This window comes from Zingiber officinale, chromosome 3A, assembly GCF_018446385.1.
Source record: "Zingiber officinale cultivar Zhangliang chromosome 3A, Zo_v1.1, whole genome shotgun sequence".
Lineage (NCBI taxonomy): Eukaryota > Viridiplantae > Streptophyta > Magnoliopsida > Zingiberales > Zingiberaceae > Zingiber > Zingiber officinale.
Genome location: NC_055990.1, coordinates 157,870,565 through 157,893,277, shown reverse-complemented (window position 1 = coordinate 157,893,277; position 22,713 = coordinate 157,870,565). Strand labels below are relative to the sequence as shown.

The following is a 22,713-nucleotide window of genomic DNA, read 5'->3' as shown; positions in this document are numbered from 1 at the left end:
AGGAGATAGAGGTTGTTACCGTTGGGAGTAGACGGAGTCTATAGAGGAGGCTCGCAACTTCCTTTGTTTAGCTCGATATTTCCGGAGATACGTTGAGGGTTTCTCTCGGATAGCTATGTCACTGACACGCCTGACCTGGAAAGACGTGAAGTTCACTTGGACTGAGGATGACAAGACCAGCGTCTAGGAGCTAAAGCGGAGACTAGTGTCGGCTCCGATTTTGGTTTTACCTTTTGGAGAGGACGGATTTGTGCTCTATTCCGTCGCATCTCTACAGGATTTGGGCATTGTTCGGATGCAGCACGACACGGTGGTCTTCTATGTTTCTCGGTAGTTGAAGGAGCATGAGGAGAATTACCCAGTACATGACTTGTGATTGATCGTCATTATTTTTGCCTTGAAGATTTGGCAGCATTATCTGTACGATGTTACATTTGAGATTCTCACGGATCATAAGAGTCTCAAGTATTTGTTCACACAGAAGGAACTCAATCTCCGACAGAGGAGATGGATAGAGTTCTCGAAGGATTACGATTGTACCATTAGCTATCACCCGGTGAGAGCTAATGTGGTTGCCGATGTACTTAGCCGGAAGTCTAGAAGGACTTTGGCTTGCTACCGAGTTGTGGTTACGGATTTGATTCAGGAATTCTCCGAATTGGACCTTAAGGAGCTGGGACGGACAGAGCAGGGTATTCTGGTTACCATGGTTTCTCAATCCTCGATCAGGATGAGGATTCAGGAGGCCCAGGTTGGAGATCAGTATTTACGGTCCATTGGCAGCTGGATAGCTTCCGGGCAGCAGACTAAGTTTCCCCGAGATGAAGCGGGTATTATATACTTCTGAGGCGGATTGTGCATACCTCAGTCTCACTCGGTCTTATCGGAGTTACGTCAGGAGGCTCATCGCTCACGATGTGCTATCCATCCAGGCGGGACCCCCATGTATCGAGATTTGAGGTGTTCCTATTGGTGGAACGATACGAGGGAAGACATCGCGTAATCTGTAACGAGAGGTCTTGTCTGTCAGCAGGTGAAGGCAGAGCACCAGATACCTGCTGGATTATTTTAGTGGATCCTTATTCCTGAGTGGGAATGGGAACATATTACCATGGGCTGTGTGGTGAGTCTGCCTAGAACATGACGAGGTCATGACACGATTTGGGTAATCGTTGATTGATTAACCCAATCTGCGCACTCGTTAGCGATCCGGAAGACTGATTTCCTAGATCGATTGGTAGATCTGTTTTGCTGGGAGATCATCAGATTACGTGGTGTCCCATTGATTATTATTTCAGATAGAGACCCCCGATTCACGTCTCCTTTTGACAGAGACTACAATAGGCCTTGGGCACGCAGCTCTGTTTCGGTACAGCTTTCCATTCTCAGACAGATGGATAGTCAAAGCGGACCATTTAGACTTAAGAGGACCTACTGAGGTCATGTGTTATGGATTTCAGAGGCAATTGGGAGGACTATCTGCCGTTAGTAGAGTTTGCCTACAACAACAGCTTCCATTCGAGTATCCAGATGGCACCGTTTGAGGCGTTGTATGGTAGGTCTTGTTGGACACCCACCCTCTTGGATGAGGTTGGAGAGGCCTAGCTGTTGGGACCTTATAAAGCTCAGCAGGACGAAGAGTTGGTCCGTATTATCAGACGAAAGAATGTTAGAGGCTCAGGGTCGCCAGAAGTGTTATGTTGATTGGAGACGCAAACCCTTGGAGTTCTCTATAAGCGACCATATTTTAACTGCGAGTTTCACCCACGAAAGGGGTGAAGAGATTTGGCCTCATCGGTGAGCTGGCTCAACGATACATTGGACCTTTCCAGATCTCGGAAAGAATTGGAGCAGTAGCTTACGGGTTGGCACTATCGCCGTCCTTGGCGGGCGTCCACGATGTATTCCACGTAGCTATACTGAGAAGATATATATATCCGACCCGACACATGTGCTGACAGATATCTCAGTTCCTATTCAGCCTGACGTCACTTATGAGGAGGTTCCAGTACGGATTCTGGACCGGAAAGAGTGTCAGTTGCGGAACAAGACTATCCGGCTTGTTAAAGTCGGATGGTAGTACCATACGGACGAGGAGGCTTCTTGGGAGCTCAAGGATATGATCCGAGCTCGATGTCCCCATCTTTTCACTAGAGATATATGGATTAATTTACCGTTCAGCATTTATACTTTCTGTCTGTTGTTAGTATTTGCTGATGGTAGATAACGAAATTTGGGGACCAAATTTTTATTAGTGGGAGAGAATGTAAAATACCGGGAAAAAAATGGCGAATAATGATAAGGGAATTTTTCGAAATTTTTAAAAAAATTTCTGGAATTTTTCGGAGACCGTATGAACGAGTTTATGGGGATAAAAATGGGACCCGGGAAAAACCTGTTTAGGCTACCCATTTAATTGTGGAAATATTTTATTTTCCTTTTTAATTTCTTTTCTTTTCCTTTTATTTCTTTTTCCCATTCTTTTACCGATTCTCGCCGAACATGCGCCGCACCCTTGCGGTTACCTTCTCCCAAGCCAACCCGATCGCCCTTCTCCTTCTCTTCCTCTCCCGAGCGTCGGCCGCCGGCAAGTATCACTCACCCTCTTGCGACACGCCGGCCTTCTCTTCTCTTTTTCCCTTATTGTGCCATGCCCTAGTTTGGGTTCACAGCCGCCGCCGCGTTTCTACATCCAGCACTAGCCGACCACCACAGTGCTTGCCGACGCCGCCGTCTCTCGACTCCAGCGCCGACCTTCTCCCACTACAAGAAAAAAGCCTAACAACAACGGTTTTTCACCGTTGTCGTAGCCCCTTTCGGACTGTTGTTAAAGGTCGTGTTGTTAAAAGGGGTACCCAAAGACAACAGTTTTTAACCGTTGTCTTTGAAGGCAAAGACAACAGTTTTACAACGGTGAAAAACCGTTGTCTTTTCCTTCAAAGACAACAATTTTTCACCGTTGTCTTTGTGCGTCTACCTTTAATAACAGGGTCTTCAACAACAGTTTTAAACTATTTACGACAACGGTGAAAAATCGTTGTCTTTTTTAGATAAAAAATAATAAAAAATTAATACACAATTTTCCAATATTATAAATCATTCAAAATACTAAATTTCAAAATAAAATTTAATATACAATTTTCTAACATTCAAAAATAATATCTATAACATTCTGAAAAAATTTCATAAGCAACCAACAAAATGATAACACTATTAAAACAAAGGTAGAACAATATAACACGAGATTTTCTAATCTGTTTTGACTGTTGAACTTTTGCTCCTAATCTGTTTCAAGGACCACAGCGCTGCTACGGTGCTCTTCATGTATAAGCTCTACATATATTTAATCTCCTCCAACTCCGGAACCCTCCCACCTGATTGTGCCGGCTTTGGCACTCCATTTTGTCTGTCGCATTCTGCTGAAATTGACAGGTTGTTGCTGGGGAAGAGGTGGTTGAACATAGCCACACTCCTTCACGAGTTTGTATAGGAGATCAGTTGTAAAGAATGGTTGCTGCAACACCTTTTCGATGAAGGGCTGCCTAATAAGTGCTCCTGTTCTCTTGTCATACTTCTTCAGTATTTTCACTAGACCTGAATTCATCACAACAAGAATAATAAACCATCTAAATGACTGCACAAATTTAAAAAAAAAAAGAACCAGAAGAAAGGACAGAACAGTTAATCAATATCACTCAGATAATTGTAAATTATAATTAGGCTTTGATCATGACTATGCTAACATGAGTTTCCTTGTTAACAAATTGAGAAATAATAGTTTAGAGAAATTAACAAACAAGACATGTAATATCTAAAACAAATGGGAGAGTTTGATACCTAAATAAAATCAACCTTGTTCAGTCAATGTAAAATCAGTTAAACTGCATTGGTAGTAGACAAATAACATAAAATTTTCTGTTGTGGAAGTTATAATGAGTGGATTGATTGTTTCACCAATGACAAGAGAAATATTACTGTGTGATTTGAAGAAGAAACCAAACATCTATTCTGCTGAATGCTAATTTATCATAACCTAGCAAAACAAATTTACCAAGCTACTCCAACGCCCTTCTTAATCAATCTGATCAATTAGTAAACATGATTGTAGAATAAAACTCATAAATTGCCTCTGAAGCGAAAGTGCTAAGTTTATACTGGACTGAATGTAATTCATACACCATATGGATTGTTTGCAATGAAAATTACAAGCTCCAAAAAAAAAAACAAAGGTTTGGAACATAAAGGGATATCAATCCTTCACAACTTAGATTGTTTGGAGGATCCACAGAAGTGTATTAATTTACATGTTAGAATACTGAAAATAAGCTACAGTGAAATCTTTAATGTGTACCATGGACTACATAAGAATAGATCAAGAAAAAGTTGAATTCTTACGGAAACCTACCCGTGTAGTTAATTACGTGATCTTCTCCTTAGCCTTTACTTTCCTTTGAACATTCTTCCTTGATAGTGATCTTCAAAATTATATCAATTGTCAAGATGCATGCTATAAAACTGTTCAAACAATCACTTAGATAAAGCACAAACAATCACTTTGTTTGTACTTCAAGATCCTACAAAGATTGAATTGCACATGGCAAAGATGTCGTCAGCCTGCAAACTTCTCGCTTAAATCAATTTCCAAACATGAAATACTAGTAGCGATATTGAACTATTTTTCTAGTTGTCAGTCTTTCTTGCAAAGGATGCAGTTTAATTTTCATTGACAGATAACATGTTGCATAAATACTTGACTAGCTGTAATATGAGTATGAAGTACTCGGGGATTAACTGTTGGAGTTATTTTTCAAATGTCGAATTAATGGAGAAGGACCTAACCTATCATAGTTTTCAAATAAAACATCTCAATAACCTGGAAAATGATGGGATAAAATGATTATCACGACAATTTATATTAAACAAAAAGAGATTTCTACTTACATTGCAGGATAAGCCTATGAGTTTTTTGAATTAGATAATGATGCAGATTGACTGCCTTTTGTTTCCTTGACATTCTCTTTCATATCAGGACAATCTTCATTTTTTAGGTTCAAGGTACTTGAATCCATCTTCTAGACCTCCTCTTTTGTGTATATAAAAATCTGACAGACCATAGCACAAAATTCCCTGTAGAAAATTATACAACACCAGTTGTCAACATATCCACTTTATACATAGAAAATGGAAGATATATATACATAAGAGAAGAACATTAGGAATGTAGAAGCATGCTTACTGCCAAGGGTCATCTCCAACAAGCATCATATCATCCTCATTAACAGTAAATACAATCATCCAATTTTTATTTGGAGCCATCAAATTAAAGAAACTACGATACAAGATTATCTATCAATGGGCATAACATGAAGTAAAGCATTAAAGAAACTAAGAATATAATGAAAGCCTAAATTAATCTATCCTAATTGCATTAAATCAAAGCTAGGACTTAACTAAATTAAAAGAACAAGATAAAGTAAGAATTAAACAAAATAAATTGCATCAAATTAAACCTAACTATTGGTTGAAGCATTTGATCGAACACGTTGTGAGCATTAATCAAATTGAACATAATACATGCAATTTAAATATGAAAAATCTAGTTCAATACAAACATTCAACCACAAAACATCAAAATAAGTAAACTAAGCTAATCAACAGTAATAAACTAAGAAAATTCCAACCACAATCCAAACATCAACTACCGATCCAATGACTACCCTTGCCGTCACACAAGGGCCCGGCTCCGGAACCCCCAAGAACCAGTGAACAGTAGCTCTCTCCGCTGGTTGCTGCTGCTTCGACAACGAGGTAGAACCGGAGAACCCCTCCAGTGAGGTGGATGACCGAAATCGCTGCCGAAGCTTGCTGCCATGGGAAGAAAACTTGCTGTCGCTCGCAGCTGGAATCTGAGAAGAAGAAATCTGGATTGTGGATGGCCGGCCGGCGGCAGTGAATAGAAGAGGAGAAGCCGCCGGCCGGAGAAAGAAAGGAAGAAGAGAAAGGTGCGGTGTGGGGAGCTCGCGCGCGTGCCCTAGCTCTACGCGAGGAAGAGACGCGAACAGGTATCGATCCTTTTGTGCCGTGCGTGAGGTAAGGGAAGTTTCTTAGTGGATCGGGTTTTGGAAAGGCATGGGATTTTGGGTTTGGATTAATGAGAAGATCCGGATCCAATAAGATGAGTCGAATTAGGCTTTTAAAAGTGGGCTTTAAGATTGGGTTTGAATTGAAGCTTTTGGATTGGGTTTGATTGGATTTGGCTCTTCTTGATTCAACTTAGAATAACATGAGCCCTTGGATTATTTGATCCCGATCAATGGCCCAAATTACTCCCTTGCAAAACAAGATGTATCTTTTAGATAAAATACCAAAAAATATAGGAAAAATTAGATCAATGCTCCAAATAAATCTCAACTCATAAAACATGATATAAATGCGGAATTAAGTATACGAGAGAGTAAAAATGCTAAGTATAAGAGTCAAAATAATGCATCAAAATACTAGTTATCAAGGGGATCGTCTTCGCCGTCGGCGGAGGAGGCGTCAGGGTGCTTCTCGGTGAGGGCGCGGTGGGGAAGTTGCGGCTGGCGGTTGAGAAGGCGGCATATGTTTTTTGGCCGGACGGATCTGTAATAAACAATCACACAACCAAACTCAACATCCTAAACAATGTATACAATCAAGTCCACACAAATCTAGCACTAAAAATAACTTACCCTCGAGCCATATCTGATATCTCTCTCGGAGGGCTCGGGAGGTTATTGTGGCGGTGAGCTGGGACAGAAGAATAGGGCAATGCCAACACTAGAGTAAAGATCGGTTAGAGCAAACCTGGTTCGATCGTCGAAGCTGCGATGTGTAGAGAGGCGCCGCAGGAGGTTAGATCTAAGGTTCAAACCCCTCTTAACCATAGATCCACCAATGCAGGGTCGGCGACTCTAGGAGAAGAGAAATCTCCGGATGGACTCCAGTGATCAGTGGAGAAGAGCCTTAGCCGATGGTGGACGCTTGGTGCTAGCGCGATCGATTTCCTCATGGCTCCGGCGTCGAGGAAGAGTTAAGGCTCGGCGACGGCAGCTATGGCGTTGATCGGAGCAAGGCACGACTCAATGAGGCTTCAACCGGCGTTGAGTAACTCTTGACTAGTGGTTATGTATGCGGGGAGAAGAAGTATCGCGGCGTCAATAGGCGGCGAGGATCATCGTCGGGTTGGGAAGGAGGGGAAAGGGAAATCAGCAGTGGTGACCTAGCCTCACGCGAACAAAAAATCTCTTTGTTCGTGAGTTTTTTTTCCTGAAGTTAAAAAAAAACTATTATTTTTTTGGGATTCAACAACATTCAATAGACAACAGTTTAATAAAACTGTTGTATATTATCATGTAAGCAACGCTAAAAGACAACAGTTTTTTAAAACCGTTGTCTTTGACATACATTAGACAACAGTTTTTTAAAAATTATTGTCTTTGACATACATTAGACAACAGTTTTTTAAAAACCGTTGTCATTTAAAAAAAATTATGGTGAACAACAACGGTTTTCAATAAAACTGTTGTTAAATGGCAAAAAGACAACAGTTTCTCGAAAAACTGTTGTCTATTAGGTGTGGTTAAATCTAAAATTTCTTGTAGTGTCCACTTGACCGTGCCCTAGTCTTTCTTCTCCAACTCAGCGCCGGCACCCTTCCTCTTCTCCTCTATGTGCCGACACTGACCCAACGCCGGCCACCGTCTCTAGCTAGGCACCGTTGACCCCACAGTAGACCACCTATTCCTGGGTTTCGCTGCGGGATGATGCCCTAGTCATCGCCACCTGTACTGCTGGTGAGTGGTTGTATTGAGCAGATCTTCTTCCTTACTGGGACTAGTTTCTCTTGTGTGTTCTGCTCAGGATGAGCTCCAACAGCGGCTTCACGGTCACATACTCATCATCCTTTTACCTTTGTTTTGGTTGTGAGCTTGATCTTGCTTCTACTGCCCAATTGGTTTTCAGATTTATAAGGAGCAGTTCCATCAGATGACTGATGAGGTAAATGCATCAAATCATTGCTCCTTTGTTGGTTTGATTTCGTTTCAAGGTTGCCTCTTTGATTCTTATGTTAGACTATTCTGTTTGGATTAGGAATTCAATTGGGCATATGGAATGTGAAGATTTTAGATCGGTATTGGGGATATTGATTCAAGGTAAGCTATGTGTGGAGTTTTGGTTATATTTCTATGAGTATTTGTAGGATATGCATTTATATCGGATTATGTTGGAGATATTGTAACCTGCAGTTGCTTGGTTAGTTGTGGATTTAGGTAAGTTACGATGGATTCATGTTTAACCTAACCTAATGTGATTATGGAAGGCTTAATCTATTGTAGTTGTGATGAGTTGAGTATGGTTGATTTATGTTGGATTAGATTTAATCCTTGGATTTATTAGATATGATCATATTGCTAATCGTAAGTTGATCTACGAAAGGAAATGATTGTGTTGATTGAGGATTATTGATTAAGGAGATTAATTCAAGTTAATCATTAATTAGGATTAATTAATGATGGATCGATTAGGGTTTTTCCTAATTAAGTTGGGTTGGATTTAGCTAGTTGTTGTTTATAAATTAGCTAAATTGTATATCACGTTTTCTGCAGGACTTTGATTCGAGACGGTGTCTCGACGAGAGATCTATTTCGGATTTGGACCTTTCTATTGGAGGCGGGTACCTCTTGACTTATCTTTTATGATATTGTCATTTGGATATGCATAGTATTTTATAATTACAAGAAATGAACATGTTTGCCTTTGGTATGTCACTGTTTGATATCCATAGCATGTTAGGTTTGTCGCCTGTGATGTATCCATGCTTATATCTCGTGATTTGTTGCCATGAATATCTTATTGCCATGAGTATCTTAGTTTCTAGAGTGACATACCATGCTTTACTGAGGTTAGGACTAGGTTCTGGATTTTATTTCGGCATGTGTATCTAGATTATCTGATACCTAGGTTTTTATTGTAGGACCGTTGGGCCGGCTAGGAGGGGGTTGTTGGATATCCTGCTAACACAAAAAGGAAAACAAACCCTCCTCGAACTCTTTAGGCTAACACTTGCATAATTAAGTTAAGCAGATAAATTAAAAGCATAAAGAAAAGCGAGGCACAAAAGATTTACTTGGTTACAACCGATGTGGTTGTTAATCCAAGGAAGATTAAGCTCAATAAAACTCCTTCTGGCGGAGAAGCCTCGTACAGCGTTGAAGTGCAGAAAACAGAAGCTTAGACTAAAAGAGAGTGTGCAAGCACTGGATTTACAATCAGTGAGTTCTTTCTAAGCTTCTGGACCAAGGCTATATTTATAGTCTTGGTCCGGGTGCCTGGAAGGGTTCCGGGCGCCCTGGGGGGGATAAATTTTATCCCCCAACGGTCGGATCGAGTCAAAACTCGATCCTGTTGAAAAGTCCATTCCGGGCGCCCGGAAGGGTTCCGGGCGCCCCGGTCGGTTCCGGGCGCCCGGAATGGTTCCGGGCACCCGGAACCCTAAGGTCAACATAAGTTGACTTTTAGACTCCGGTTCAGCTCGTCTCGGTCCGGGTCTGTTCGCTCCGGCTCCGTTTGCTTGGGTGATCTCGGCCTTCCGGAATAGGGCTCACCCGAACCCATGTTCCGGCCTTCTCGAGCGTGCTTCCCTCCGGCTTCTCGTCCCTCGGAATTGCCGCGTGTTCCTTCTCGTCCACCAGCGTACTCATCCGCAGTCTTCGTCCCTCAGTCGCACCCCGTGCCAACCTTCGCGCTAGCTGCGTCTCTTGCTCCCCGAGCAATCTTCCGCTCCGGCTTTCGTCCCTTGGAACCACCGCGCACACTTCCTTCTCGTCCGCCGGTGTACTCTTCCGCAGCACCTCGTCCCTCGGACGCACAACGTGCCGTCCTTCTCGCTAGCTGCGTCTTCCGCTCGAGTATTTGTGCTCCTAAGCTCCTGCACACTTAGACACAAGGTTAAATACAACGCATGACCTAACTTGACTTGTTGATCACACCAAAACAATCTTGGGGTTCCAACAATCTCCCCCTTTTTGGTGTGATCAACCCAAGTTAAGCTAGGGACAAAAATAGATATGAAATTAAACAATTTATTGCAATAACATGCAACATGATAGATAAAATTAAATTTTAACAGAATTTAACAGAAAATTTCAATTTTCTCTACCTCCCCCTAGACTTATACTTTCTCTTCTTCCCCTTTGATCACAATAAAAAAGGGTTTTCAAGAAAAACAATCTAAGGGTTAAAGACTTAGAAAAAATATACCTCTAAACAAAAGAATTTCTAAGTCATTAAGATCCTTTTAGAGCAATTTCGAGAACTTTGAAAATTTTACAATAATTTTCACCAAAAAAAAAATCATTCTAAGAAAATTTAGCAAAATTGATAACGTAAAAAAAATTTCTTTGCATTTATTTAATTGTTGTTCTAATGCTCTTTATCAACAGGATTTAAATTTTCATTTTAATTTCTCAAAACTTCTTAAATCACACTGTTTCAAATTTAAAACCACAAATATTAAACATGCAATAATTTGTATCATGTTAATTTCTATTATTTTTTGAATTTCAACTTCACAAAAATATTCACATAACATAAATTCTAACTTGATAAAATTCTTTAGTAATATAAAAAAATCTTTCGGCAATGTGCAAAATTCGTTTGACAGAATATTTTGTAATTTTCCAGAATTTTTTAACAATAAGAATTTACAGGAATCTATTAATAATAGGTTTCTTAGTCCGAAAATATTTTTCGATGAATCAATTTCTAATTCATAAAACTTTTTCAATAAATTAATTTGTACTTCTAAATTTTTAGGAAAAGTTTTCGATAATATTTCTAAGTTGCATAATTCTTTCGAAAAACTTCTTTGTGATTCACAAAAGTTTTTTAGCAAAGTTTCCAACTTGCAAAATTCTTTTGTTAAGATATTTTGAAATTCGAAGAACTCTTTCGATAATATGTCAAATTTGCAGGATAAGTTTGACAATTGATTTTCTAATATAAAAAACTCTTTCGATGATTCGCAAAAATTTTCAGGCAATTCTTCGATTGAATCATTCAATTGATCAGAGGTTCGAATCCATACCTGACTTACCTTGTCAGTAATTGATTCTCCCCCTATCGAGTTGCTTTCTTTCGAAGATTCTCCCCCTTCATCGATCTCAGGATGTACTTCGGCTGTTGTAGTACTTACCTCGATTTCGGACTCTTCTGTCGGTGGCTCGGTGTCTATTGAGGTGTCAGCTTCTGAAGGTTCTTCGTAGAGCTGCAAGAACTTTTCCCAAAGTTCTTTTGCGCTTTCATAATCTGCGACCTTTTTGAAATCTTCCTTTGGTATTACATTCAGAAGATAATATTTTGCTCGCCCATTTGCCTTAGACTCCTCACGTTGCTTTTCGTTCCAGAGGCGTAGATCGAGTCCTTCTCCGTTCGTGTTCTTTGGTTCTTCATAACCAAATTTCATTATTAAAGAAATATCAGAATCTGAGTTAAGGTATACCTCCATGTTTTGTTTCCAGATGGAAAAGTCCCCCTCGAATGCAGGTGGGTAGTCGCTAGCTCCGGCCATCGTTTTGTTGCTTCAGACGACGGTTAGTCCTTCTGAGGCGTACTCGGCTCTGATACCACTTGTAGGTCCGTTGGGCCGGCTAGGAGGGGGTTGTTGGATATCCTGCTAACACAAAAATGAAAACAAACCCTCCTCGAACTCTTTAGGCTAACACTTGCATAATTAAGTTAAGCAGATAAATTAAAAGCATAAAGAAAAGTGAGGCACAAAAGATTTACTTGGTTACAACCGATGTGGTTGTTAATCCAAGGAAGATTAAGCTCAATAAAACTCCTTCTGGCGGAGAAGCCTCGTACAACGTTGAAGTGCAGAAAACAGAAGCTTAGACTAAAAGAGAGTGTGCAAGCATTGGATTTACAATCAGTGAGTTCTTTCTAAGCTTCTGGACCAAGGCTATATTTATAGTCTTGGTCCGGGCACCTGGAAGGGTTCCGGGCGCCCTGGGGGGGATAAATTTTATCCCCCAACGGTCGGATCGAGTCAAAACTCGATCCTGTTGAAAAGTCCATTCCGGGCGCCTGGAATGGTTCCGGGCGCCCGGAGCCCTAAGGTCAACATAAGTTGACTTTTCGACTCCGGTTCAGCTCGTCTCGATCCAGCTCATCTCGGTCCGGGTCTGTTCGCTCTGGCTCCATTTGCTTGGGTGATCTCGACCTTCCGGAATAGGGCTCACCCGAACCCATGTTCCGGCCTTCTCGAGCGTGCTTCCCTCCGGCTTCTCGTCCCTCAGAATTGCAGCGTGTTCCTTCTCGTCCACCAGCGTACTCATCCGCAGTCTTCGTCCCTCAGTCGCACCCCGTGCCGACCTTCGCGCTAGCTGCGTCTCTTGCTCCCCGAGCAATCTTCCGCTCCGGCTTTCGTCCCTCGGAACCACCACGCACACTTCCTTCTCGTCCGCCGGTGTACTCTTCCGCAGCACCTCGTCCCTCGGACGCACAACGTGCCGTCCTTCTCGCTAGCTGCGTCTTCCGCTCGAGTACCTGTGCTCCTAAGCTCCTGTACACTTAGACACAAGGTTAAATACAACGCATGACCTAACTTGACTTGTTGATCACACCAAAACAACCTTGGGATTCCAACATTTATACCATACCTGACTTGGGTACCTCTATATTGTATATCATATCTGATTTGTGTACCTAAACCCTTTTTCTTTGATCTGTGCATATTGTTGGTACATATGTCATGGAGGGGGATATGTTTAGGATATATGTTGTTATACCATAGAGGACCAGTATACCCTGGATTCATGAATTTGACTTACTGATATTGTGGTACCCATATTATATATACATGGATTTTTCTATGATGATCAGGATATTGTCATGCATCATGATTGCATGCTGTACGATAGTCGACTCTATTATTGTTGAGCACATCGTCAGTTACATGGATTTGTACACACCACCACTCATGGGTTAGTGGTCGATTCAGGCAGTGTGTGTTGCAGCAGGGACTTTGTTTGGCTACGTTGGTCCGCTCATGGGTAGTGTGACACAACGTGTTAGCCGGCAAGGATTCCTCCCCGTCATCGTGTACCGGGAGTTGAGAGCATTGCGCTCCCCCATTTATGATTTGGGGTAGGAGGATAGGTGTACTCCGACAGCATCCCGTCCACTCGGTCACTCATCAGGAACAGTGACGACAGAGTGCACGGTGTTGGTGCAGGAAGCATCCGACGATCGAACCTTAGTTTTGATAATGGCAAAGGATTCAAAGTTAAGTTAGTGTGTGGTCTAACATGTTTGAATGAGTGTTTCAAGAAAGTCCTAGCTGCGGTTAGGCAGGTGAAAAACCCTAAGGGGTGGTAACCTTAGGTCCTAGGGGGCGGTAACCCTAGGTGGAGGAAAACCCTAAGGGGCGGTAACCTTAGGTCCTAGGGGGCGGTAACCCTAGGTGGAGGAAAACCCTAAGGGGCGGTAACCTTAGGTCCTAGGGGGCGGTAACCCTAGGTGGAGAAAAACCCTAGGGGGCGGAAACCCTAGGTCCTAGGGGGTGGTAACCCTAGGCGAAAAGTCCAGTCGGTCTGGAAGACCGGACTGGCATCAGGTAATCTCTCCTGAGGGGAGTAGGTGAGGACGCGTTCCCCGTAGAGGGAACAGTAGGCGTCGGGTCGACCTAGGGTTTCCGGTAGGAAATCCGAAGTCAGACTCGGACAGTCCGAAGACTGTCGTTTATTCTTTACTTTGTTTTATCAGATTCTAACGCTGTCTTGCAGGGTATTTTGCTCGGACTAACCTTTGTGTGCAGGTGAGGAACCTGCAGGAAAAAGGTGGTCCGGGCGCTCGGGATGGATCCGGGCGCCCGGGACCAAGTTTTATCCCCTGCACGACTTCGCCACGTGGAACATCCTGGTTGGTTGGCCACGTCACACTCCAGGCGCCCGGAAGGGATCCAGGCACCCGGAATGTCATATAAAAAGAGGGTCGGGGGTGCAGCCAAAGTACAACAAGACATTCCAAGCTTTCTTCTGTGAAGTGCTGCCATCTAGACGACCTTGAAGTGCTACGACTCGACGCCGACGACCCGAAGCTCAGACTCTTCGATCTTTCGTTGTCGATATTAGTTTTAGCTTTACATAATTGCAATTTCTACTGTATTCCAATTGTAATATTTTACGAGCTTATAGTTGTTGCACACGGAAAGCGATCAAGGATCGCGGGCCTTCGAGTAGGAGTCGTCCCAGGCTCCGAACGAAGTAAACTCCCTGTGTCATTCTGTGCTTGCTTTACTTTTTCCGCTGCGTTACTTAATCTTACGATTCCGATATTTCGTAAAAAGAAATAGCCACGAGCGCTATTCACCCCCCCCCCCCTCTAGCGTTTTCGATCCATCAATTGGTATCTCGAAATGTCATATAAAAAGAGGGTCGGGGGTGCAGCCAAAGTACAACAAGATATTCCAAGCTTTCTTCTGTGAAGTACTGCCATCTAGACGACCTTGAAGTGCTACGACTCGACGCCGACGACCCGAAGCTCAGACTCTTCGATCTTTCATTGTCGGTATTAGTTTTAGCTTTACATAATTGCAATTTCTACTGTATTCCAATTGTAATATTTTACGAGCTTATAGTTGTTGCCCACGGAAAGCGTTCAAGGATCGCGGGCCTTCGAGTAAGAGTCGTCCCAGGCTCCGAACGAAGTAAACTCCCTGTGTCGTTCTGTGCTTGCTTTACTTTTTCCGCTGCGTTACTTAATCTTACGATTCCGATATTTCGTAAAAAGAAATAGCCACGAGCGCTATTCACCCCCCCTCTAGCGCTTTCGATCCATTAATTGGTATCAGAGCGGGGTCATTTTGAATCGGTGCAACCACCATTCAAAATAATTTTTCGTGGTATTTTTTTTTCTGAGTCGATTAGAATTTAGCCTCATAGCTATATTCTAATTCTTTTTCCCTCGAATCGGTTTTTCTCGGAATTGGTGCAACACCACCCGAGTACGTGATTTATTTTTCTTCCTTCCACACTACTAAGCCAGGACCAAGTCCTGGGACATTTTGTTGGTTATTTCTTGTTTTAGGTAAAACTGAAATGGCCCTTCAAGAAGGCTATAATACTGCCCGCCCTCCGCTATTCACCGGAGACGACTTCGGGTACTGGAAAGGTCGGATGGAGGCATATCTCCAGACTCACTTTGAAGTCTGGATGATTGTCAAAATCGGATTCAAACTGCCAACTGACACCACGGGCAAACCACTACCGTACGAGGACTGGGATGCATCCTTAATCAAGAAAGTGGAAGCTAATGTCAAGGCAACCTGCACCATCCAGTGTGGCCTATCAAAAGAAGAACTCAACCGCGTCGGCCCCTTCAACAGCGCCAAAGAATTGTGGGAGAAGCTAATTGAACTTCACGAAGGGACATCCGACACCAAAGTAAGTAAAAGAGACTTAATTTTTAATAAATTATTTAACATCAAATTGCAGGAAGGTAAAACAGCTGCACAACTCCATGCCCAGATTCAAGATCTGCTCAATGGTCTTCATGCGATTGGACAGAAGGTAGACAACCGAGACATAATAAGGTATTCTCTAAACGCCTTTCCAAGGAACATCTTGTGGGCATCCATGGTAGATGCCTACAAGGTCTCCAAGGACTTGTCTACCATTAAATTAGATGAACTGTTTGCAGAATTCGAACTTCACGAACAGACTAATGTACACCCGACCGAGAAAGGGTTGGCTTTGGTTGCAGGAACAGGGAGATCGCGCGAATCAAGAATCAAGCGGAGAATCGAACCTGAATCAGAAGAAGAACCAGATTCAGAAGATGACGACGAACTTACAACCGAGATAGTCAACTTAGTTAAGAAGCTCTGCAAAAAGAAGGGCTTCAACAAAAAGGATCTCAGAAAGGCCATCCAGTCTAAAGAAGCCCAACCAAGCTCGAAGGTTAAATTCGAAGTGACCTGCTATGGGTGCAATCAGAAGGGTCACATCAAGACAAATTGCCCGAACCAGAAGGATTCAAAGAAACCCAAAAGTAAGAAGGCATTGAAGGCAACATGGGACGAGTCTTCCTCCGAGGAATCCGACGACGAAGAACAAGAACAGACGAACTTTCTTGCCTTGACAGCTCGGGACTTCACCGACGGATCCGGAAGTGAGGACGAATCAGAAGCCGAGTCCGAGAGAAGCCACGGATCCGCATCCGTTTCCGAAGGGCCGAACCCCTCTGTAAGTAAAAGTCGTTTATACAGTTTAATTAATTATTTAATGCATAAAGTAGCTAAGTCCAGGATTCGAATCAAAGCGCTTCTGAAGGAAGTAACACTCCTTAAAGAAACGCCAAACAACGATCCTTAACTGATCAAGTTCAGACTGGAACCTCAACTCAAGTTCAAAAACTTGAGGAAGAGAATTCCAATCTGAAAAGTCAGGTAAAGGATTTAAAAACTACCCTAGAACGATTTTCCTTAGGATCCAAGAATCTTGACTTGATTCTTGAAACACAAAGGGCAATCTACAATCGAACTGGACTAGGATATAAAAAGAAATATAAATCTTACCTATCCTTAATAAACAAACCAAATAGAAAAGTGGTCCAAGCATGAGTTGCCAAATCCAACCTGATCAATCAAGTTGGACTTGGACATTATTGGGTTCCTAATGATCAAATACATTATCTCAATAAACCTTATCGAGGCTATGATCCAGGGGGAGCTAAAACAATAAAAACTCGAAATTAATCTAAAAACTCAAATTTAAAAATTCAAAATTAATCTAAAAACTCAAATTTAAAAACTCGAAATTAATCTAAAAACTCAAATTTAAAAATTCAAAATTAATCTAAAATTTAAAAATTCGAAATTAATCTAAAACTTAAAGATTAAAAAAATCGAAATTAATTCAAAACTCAAGTTCGGAATTAAAAATTCAAAATTCGAAACTAATTCAAAACTCAAGTTCAGAATTAAAAATTCAAAATTCAAAATTAATTCAAAACTCAAAATTCGTAATTAAAATTTAAAATTCAAATAGAAGGAGGGTCCAGAATAGCTGGCAACTCCGAAATCTATTTACCCGACAGGGTAACCGAACTTAATCTACCCGAAATGGGTAAACAAGAGTAGATCACCCGGATGGGTAAATAGGGATAGATTAAAAAGGGTTAAAGTTTAACTTGAAGCACAGTACTGGTGAAATTTTTGGATAATAGTACGTTGGGAAAACTTGGGCATCGCATGTCTAGGAAGATATGGCTTCGACCTGGTGCATTTGGCCAAGTGGAACTAACCGAAGCTACACTTAAATGGATCCTAACTAGTTAGACCAAGGTTTAGTATTAAGCTCAATGGGTAGGACTATTTGGGAAACCTCGAAGGCATTGTTACTTTAATGAGCTTCTTGTGACTCACCATAGCCCAGAAGTTTATCCAAAGAATGCTTACTTGTTGAATCCAAAGCTAAACCCGAATCTAACATAAAGTTAAACAAAACCCTATAAATTGAACTAATTCATCTCACAAAAAAATAGGATCCCCTGATTGAAAACATACATCGGGTGAGATGACTAAGCAAAATTAAAATTTAAAAATTCCTAACTTAAACTATTTAAAAGTATTTGGATGTAAAGTCTTTATTTTAAACACTAAAGACTACTTAGGAAAATTTACATCAAAAACAACCCCAGGAATATTTTTAGGGTACTCAACCACTAGTAGAGCATATAGAGTATATAACAAGAATACCCTAAAAGTAGAAGAAACAACCAATATAAAATTTGATGAAGACACTATAAATGAAACTGAAGATACAGAAAATGCTAATCCAATAAACAGAGAAGATGACGAAACTCAACCTGAACCAATTGAATCTGAAGAACAAATCACTAATTCAAGTGACATATGACCAACCAGAACAAGCACAAATCACCCATCTGACCAAATATTGGGTGATCCAACTATAGGAGTAAGAACTAGGTCATCTTATAGAAACCAGAGTCAAATAGCCCTAATTTCAAAAATTGAACCCAAAACCATAGAAGAGGCCTTACCAGACCCAGATTGGACTATAATAATGCAAGAAGAACTGGCCCAATTTGAAAGAAATCAGGTATGAGAATTAGTGCCTAAACCCATTGACAAAACCATAATTGACACTAAATGGGTTTTTAGAAACAAGTTAAATGATCAAGGTGAAATAGTAAGAAATAAAGCCAGGTTAGTAGCCAAAGGGTTCAATCAAATAGAAGGGCTAGACTATGATGAGACCTATGCTCCTGTAGCAAGACTTGAATCCATTAGGATGCTGTTGGCCTATGCAGCACACAAAGGATTCAAGCTATTTCAAATGGATGTAAAATCCGCATTCTTAAACGGATTTATTAAAGAAGAAGTATACGTAGGTCAACCCCCAGGATTTGAGGACATAGAACATCCAAATTATGTCTTCAAATTAAAAAAGGCCCTGTACGGACTAAAATTAGCATCTAGGGCTTGGTATGAACGACTGTCCAACTATCTAATATCAAAAGAGTTCAACCAAGGTCAAATAGACCCAACCCTTTTTGTAAAAACCTTTGAAAACGACATCTTTATAGCACAAATTTACGTCGACGATATCATTTTTGGATCAACCAATTCAAAATTCTTAAAAGAGTTTACCAAACTAATGGAAAATGAATTGAAATGAGTCTAGTAGGTGAACTCAATTTCTTTTTAGGTTTACAAATTAAGCAAACCAAGGATGGAATTTATATCTATCAAACTAAATATGCTAAGGAATTAATTAGTAAATTTGGAATGGAAAATTCAAAAATCATTAATACACCAATGACTACTAATGTTAAAATTGACTCAGACTTAGAAGGAAAACCAGTAGACTTGAAATACTATCGAAGTGTCATAGGAAGTCTACTGTACCTAACTGCAAGTCGACCAGACATCATCTTTGCAGTAGGTATGTGTGCAAGATACCAATCTTGTGCAAGAGAGTCTCACTTAACATTAGTAAAAAGAATCCTTAGGTATGTTAAGGGAACCCTAAACGTAGGAATTTGGTACCCTAGATCGTGCACCCTTGATCTAACCGGCTACTCTGACTCTGACTATGCCGGGTGCAAGCTAGATAGAAAAAGCACAAGTGGTAGTTGTTAATTTTTAGGGCACTGCCTGGTAAGTTGGTCAAGTAGAAAGCAACACTGTGTTGCCTTATCTACCACTGAAGCTGAATATATAGCACTAGGTGAATGCACATCTCAATTACTATGGATGATGCATACCCTTAAAGACTATCAACTTGAATATCAAAAAACAAAAATCTCAATTGATAATATAAGTTCAATAAACCTAACAAAAAACCCAATTCACCATTCAAGGACTAAACATATAGAAGTAAAGCACCACTTTGTAAGGGATCATGTAGCTAAGGGTGATATTGTACTCAACTATGTTGAGTCCAAATCAAACCTAGCTGACATCTTTACAAAACCCTTACCTGAACTTGAGTTCAGTACACTTAGAAGACAAATAGGAATGTGTTGGGTAGAATAGATACCTTCAATTCAGTCTTTTTAATGCTTTTTGTTTTTTTTACTTCTAGGCAAAACTGATTTTCCAAAATCCCTACTTTACTAGACTTTCGAAAGTTGGATTTAGCCTAGGATTTCCCCCTAGAAATCATGTTCCCCCAGGACTCAGCCAGAGCATCTCACAAACACCTAGGTTTACCTTGATTGTGTTTGTAAAACATAGAACGGTGTGAGATGCATAGGGTACAGCCTGGACTCGAGAATGCTTATTTCTGTGCATCAATATGAGTCTGGGCGTTAAATATGTGATTAACAGTAATCAAATCAAGTCTTCCAGCCTTAGTCAAATCTAACTGGATCAATTGACTTGACTTGACTAACCAAGTGAACACTGTTGCCCTCTAGGCAATCAGCAAGTAGCTAAACGGTTAGACAGTTGGTGAAGGAAATAATAAGTTTAAGCATGTCTGTACTTAAGGGATCTGATACCTGATCAAAACAAATCTTTACTCATGCTTGGACTTTAGGGCTCTGATACCTTACTAAAACATAATGACAAGCTATTAAGAAATAAGGTTATCGCTTCTCCCTTGCCTTAAGTATTTTTGAAATACATTTCAAAAACATGCCTTAAGCAGGTTTCTCAAAAACCTTCTCTAAATTTAAAACTTTCAAGTGTTCTCTACTTTAAAACTTTAAATTGTTTTTAAGTATTATTTTTTCAAGTATTACTTTTAAGTTAAAATTTTCTAAAAGCAGTATTATTTAAAATTTTGAAATTTTTTTTTCTTTTTTTCCTTGGAAATTTTCTTTAAACCTGAATATTTTCTTTCAAGAAAATTTTTGAAGTTGAACATCTTGTTTGAAAATTTCTGAAGTTGAATATTTTCTTTCAAGAAAATTTTTGAAGTTGAAAATCTTGTTAGAAAATTTCTAAATTTGAAAATTTTGTTTGAAAAATTTCTGAAGTTGAAAACTTTGTTTGAAAATCTCTGAATTTGAAAATTTTGTTTGAAAATTTCTGAAGTTGAAAATTATGTTTTTCTGAAGTTGAAAATTTTGTTAGCAAATTTCTGAAGTTGAAAATTTTGAAAAATATTGCTATGTTATCTCGCTCCTTGCCTAAGTTAAAAGGTTTTCTGCTAAATTCTGTCTTGAAAAATAGCTCATTTTTGATATATGGAAAAGGGGGAGAATAGAGAAATTCAAAGAAAGAAATAATAGAAATTCAAATTCAAAGAAAATATTTTAAAGGGAGCTTGTATTAAGGGGGAGCTATGTTTATGCTTATTTTGCTATCACGCCTATCTTGTTCTTATATATAACTGCATATTTTTTACTTAACATTGAATTTCGGTTGCCATTATCAAAAAGGGGGAGATTGTTGGTGCAAGAAGCATCCGACGATCGAACCTTAGTTTTGATAATGGCAAAGGATTCAAAGTTAAGTTAGTGTGTGGTCTAACATGTTTGAATGAGTGTTTCAGGAAAGTCCTAGCTGCGGTTAGGCAGGTGAAAAACCCTAAGGGGTGGTAACCTTAGGTCCTAGGGGGCGGTAACCCTAGGTGGAGGAAAACCCTAAGGGGCGGTAACCTTAGGTCCTAGGGGGCGGTAACCCTAGGTGGAGGAAAACCCTAAGGGGTGGTAACCTTAGGTCCTAGGGGGCGATAACCCTAGGTGGAGAAAAACCCTAGGGGGTGGTAACCCTAGGTCCTAGGGGGTGGTAACCCTAGGCAAAAAGTCCAGTCGATCTGGAAGACCGGACTGGCATCAGGTAATCTCTCCTGAGGGGAGTAGGTGAGGACGCGTTCCCCGTAGAAGGAACAGTAGGGGTCGGGTCGACCTAGGGTTTCCGGTAGGAAATCCGAAGTCAGACTCGGACAGTCCGAAGACTGTCGTTTATTCTTTACTATGTTTTATCAGATTCTAACGCTGTCTTGCAGGGTATTTTGCTCCGACTAACCTTTGTGTGCAGGTGAGGAACCTGCTGGAAAAAGGTGGTCCGGGCGCCCGGGATGGATCCGGGCACCCGGAGGTCCGGGCGCCCGGGACCAAGTTTTATCCCCTGCACGACTTCGCCACGTGGAGCATTCTGGTTGGTTGGCCACGTCACACTCCAGGCGCCCGGAAGGGATCCAGGCGCCCGGAATGTCATATAAAAAGAGGGTCGGGGTGCAACCAAAGTACAACAAGATATTCTAAGCTTTCTTCTGTGAAGTACTGCCATCTAGACGACCTTGAAGTGCTACGACTCGACGCCGACGACCCAAAGCTCAGACTCTTCGATCTTTCGTTGTCAGTATTAGTTTTAGCTTTACATAATTGCAATTTCTACTGTATTCCAATTGTAATATTTTACGAGCTTATAGTTGTTGCCCACGGAAAGCGATCAAGGATCGCGGGCCTTCGAGTAGGAGTCGTCCCAGGCTCCGAACGAAGTAAACTCCCTGTGTCGTTCTGTGCTTGCTTTACTTTTTCCGCTGCGTTACTTAATCTTACGATTCCGATATTTCGTAAAAAGAAATAGCCACGAGCGTTATTCACCCCCCCTCTAGCGCTTTCGATCCATCACACGGTTGTCACAGCCCTACCCACTCGGTCTCGCCATTTGTGTGTGAGATGACTGACTGGCGTTAGGGGTGACCAGGACGCATCATTGCATCATATGCATTGATGCATTTATTTCTTGTGATTGTGTTTGCTGCATTTATTTGCTGCATTTGGTTGGATGCATATGTTTAACATGCATACAGGATTTAGGGCACTTTCGGTTTGACGACCCTTTTGTCTGGATAGGAGTTCCTGGTGAGTACAACTTCCTCAGTTATCTTTCAGTTTTGCATCTTTCATATATATATGATTAGGAAGCTGTATTCCATGTTTATTGCTGTTAGATATATCTTACTAGGCATGTCTATTGGTATTCGCTGAGTCGTTGAACTCACCCCCGTGGACACTATTTTTTTTCAGGTACCAGGTTGTTTGTGGTGTCGCTTGGAGTATCCTGTCTGCTGGTCCCCACGTCACCTCAGAAGATCGGTCTCCACATTTTGTTTACTTTTATTTTGGTATATGAACTTGTGTATTTAGCTTGTGTTCCATTTTTGTTTCTGGAGTGTATTTTGTATTGGTTGATGGTTGTGTAAG

At 41.0% G+C, this 22,713-nt stretch overlaps 1 long non-coding RNA gene across 2 annotated transcripts; it reads right to left on the bottom strand.

Moving 5' to 3' along the window:
• Positions 1-3,186: 3,186 nt before the first annotated feature.
• LOC122054185 lies at positions 3,187-5,297 on the bottom strand. Of its 2 annotated transcripts, none has more exons than XR_006132600.1 (4): positions 5,237-5,297; positions 4,942-5,127; positions 4,406-4,614; positions 3,187-3,594 (listed from the first exon to the last, which is right to left on the bottom strand). It is a non-coding gene; the product is annotated as an uncharacterized LOC122054185 (long non-coding RNA). The 2 variants fall into 2 exon arrangements; XR_006132599.1 differs by having other exon boundaries at positions 4,406-4,475.
• Positions 5,298-22,713: the final 17,416 nt, after the last annotated feature.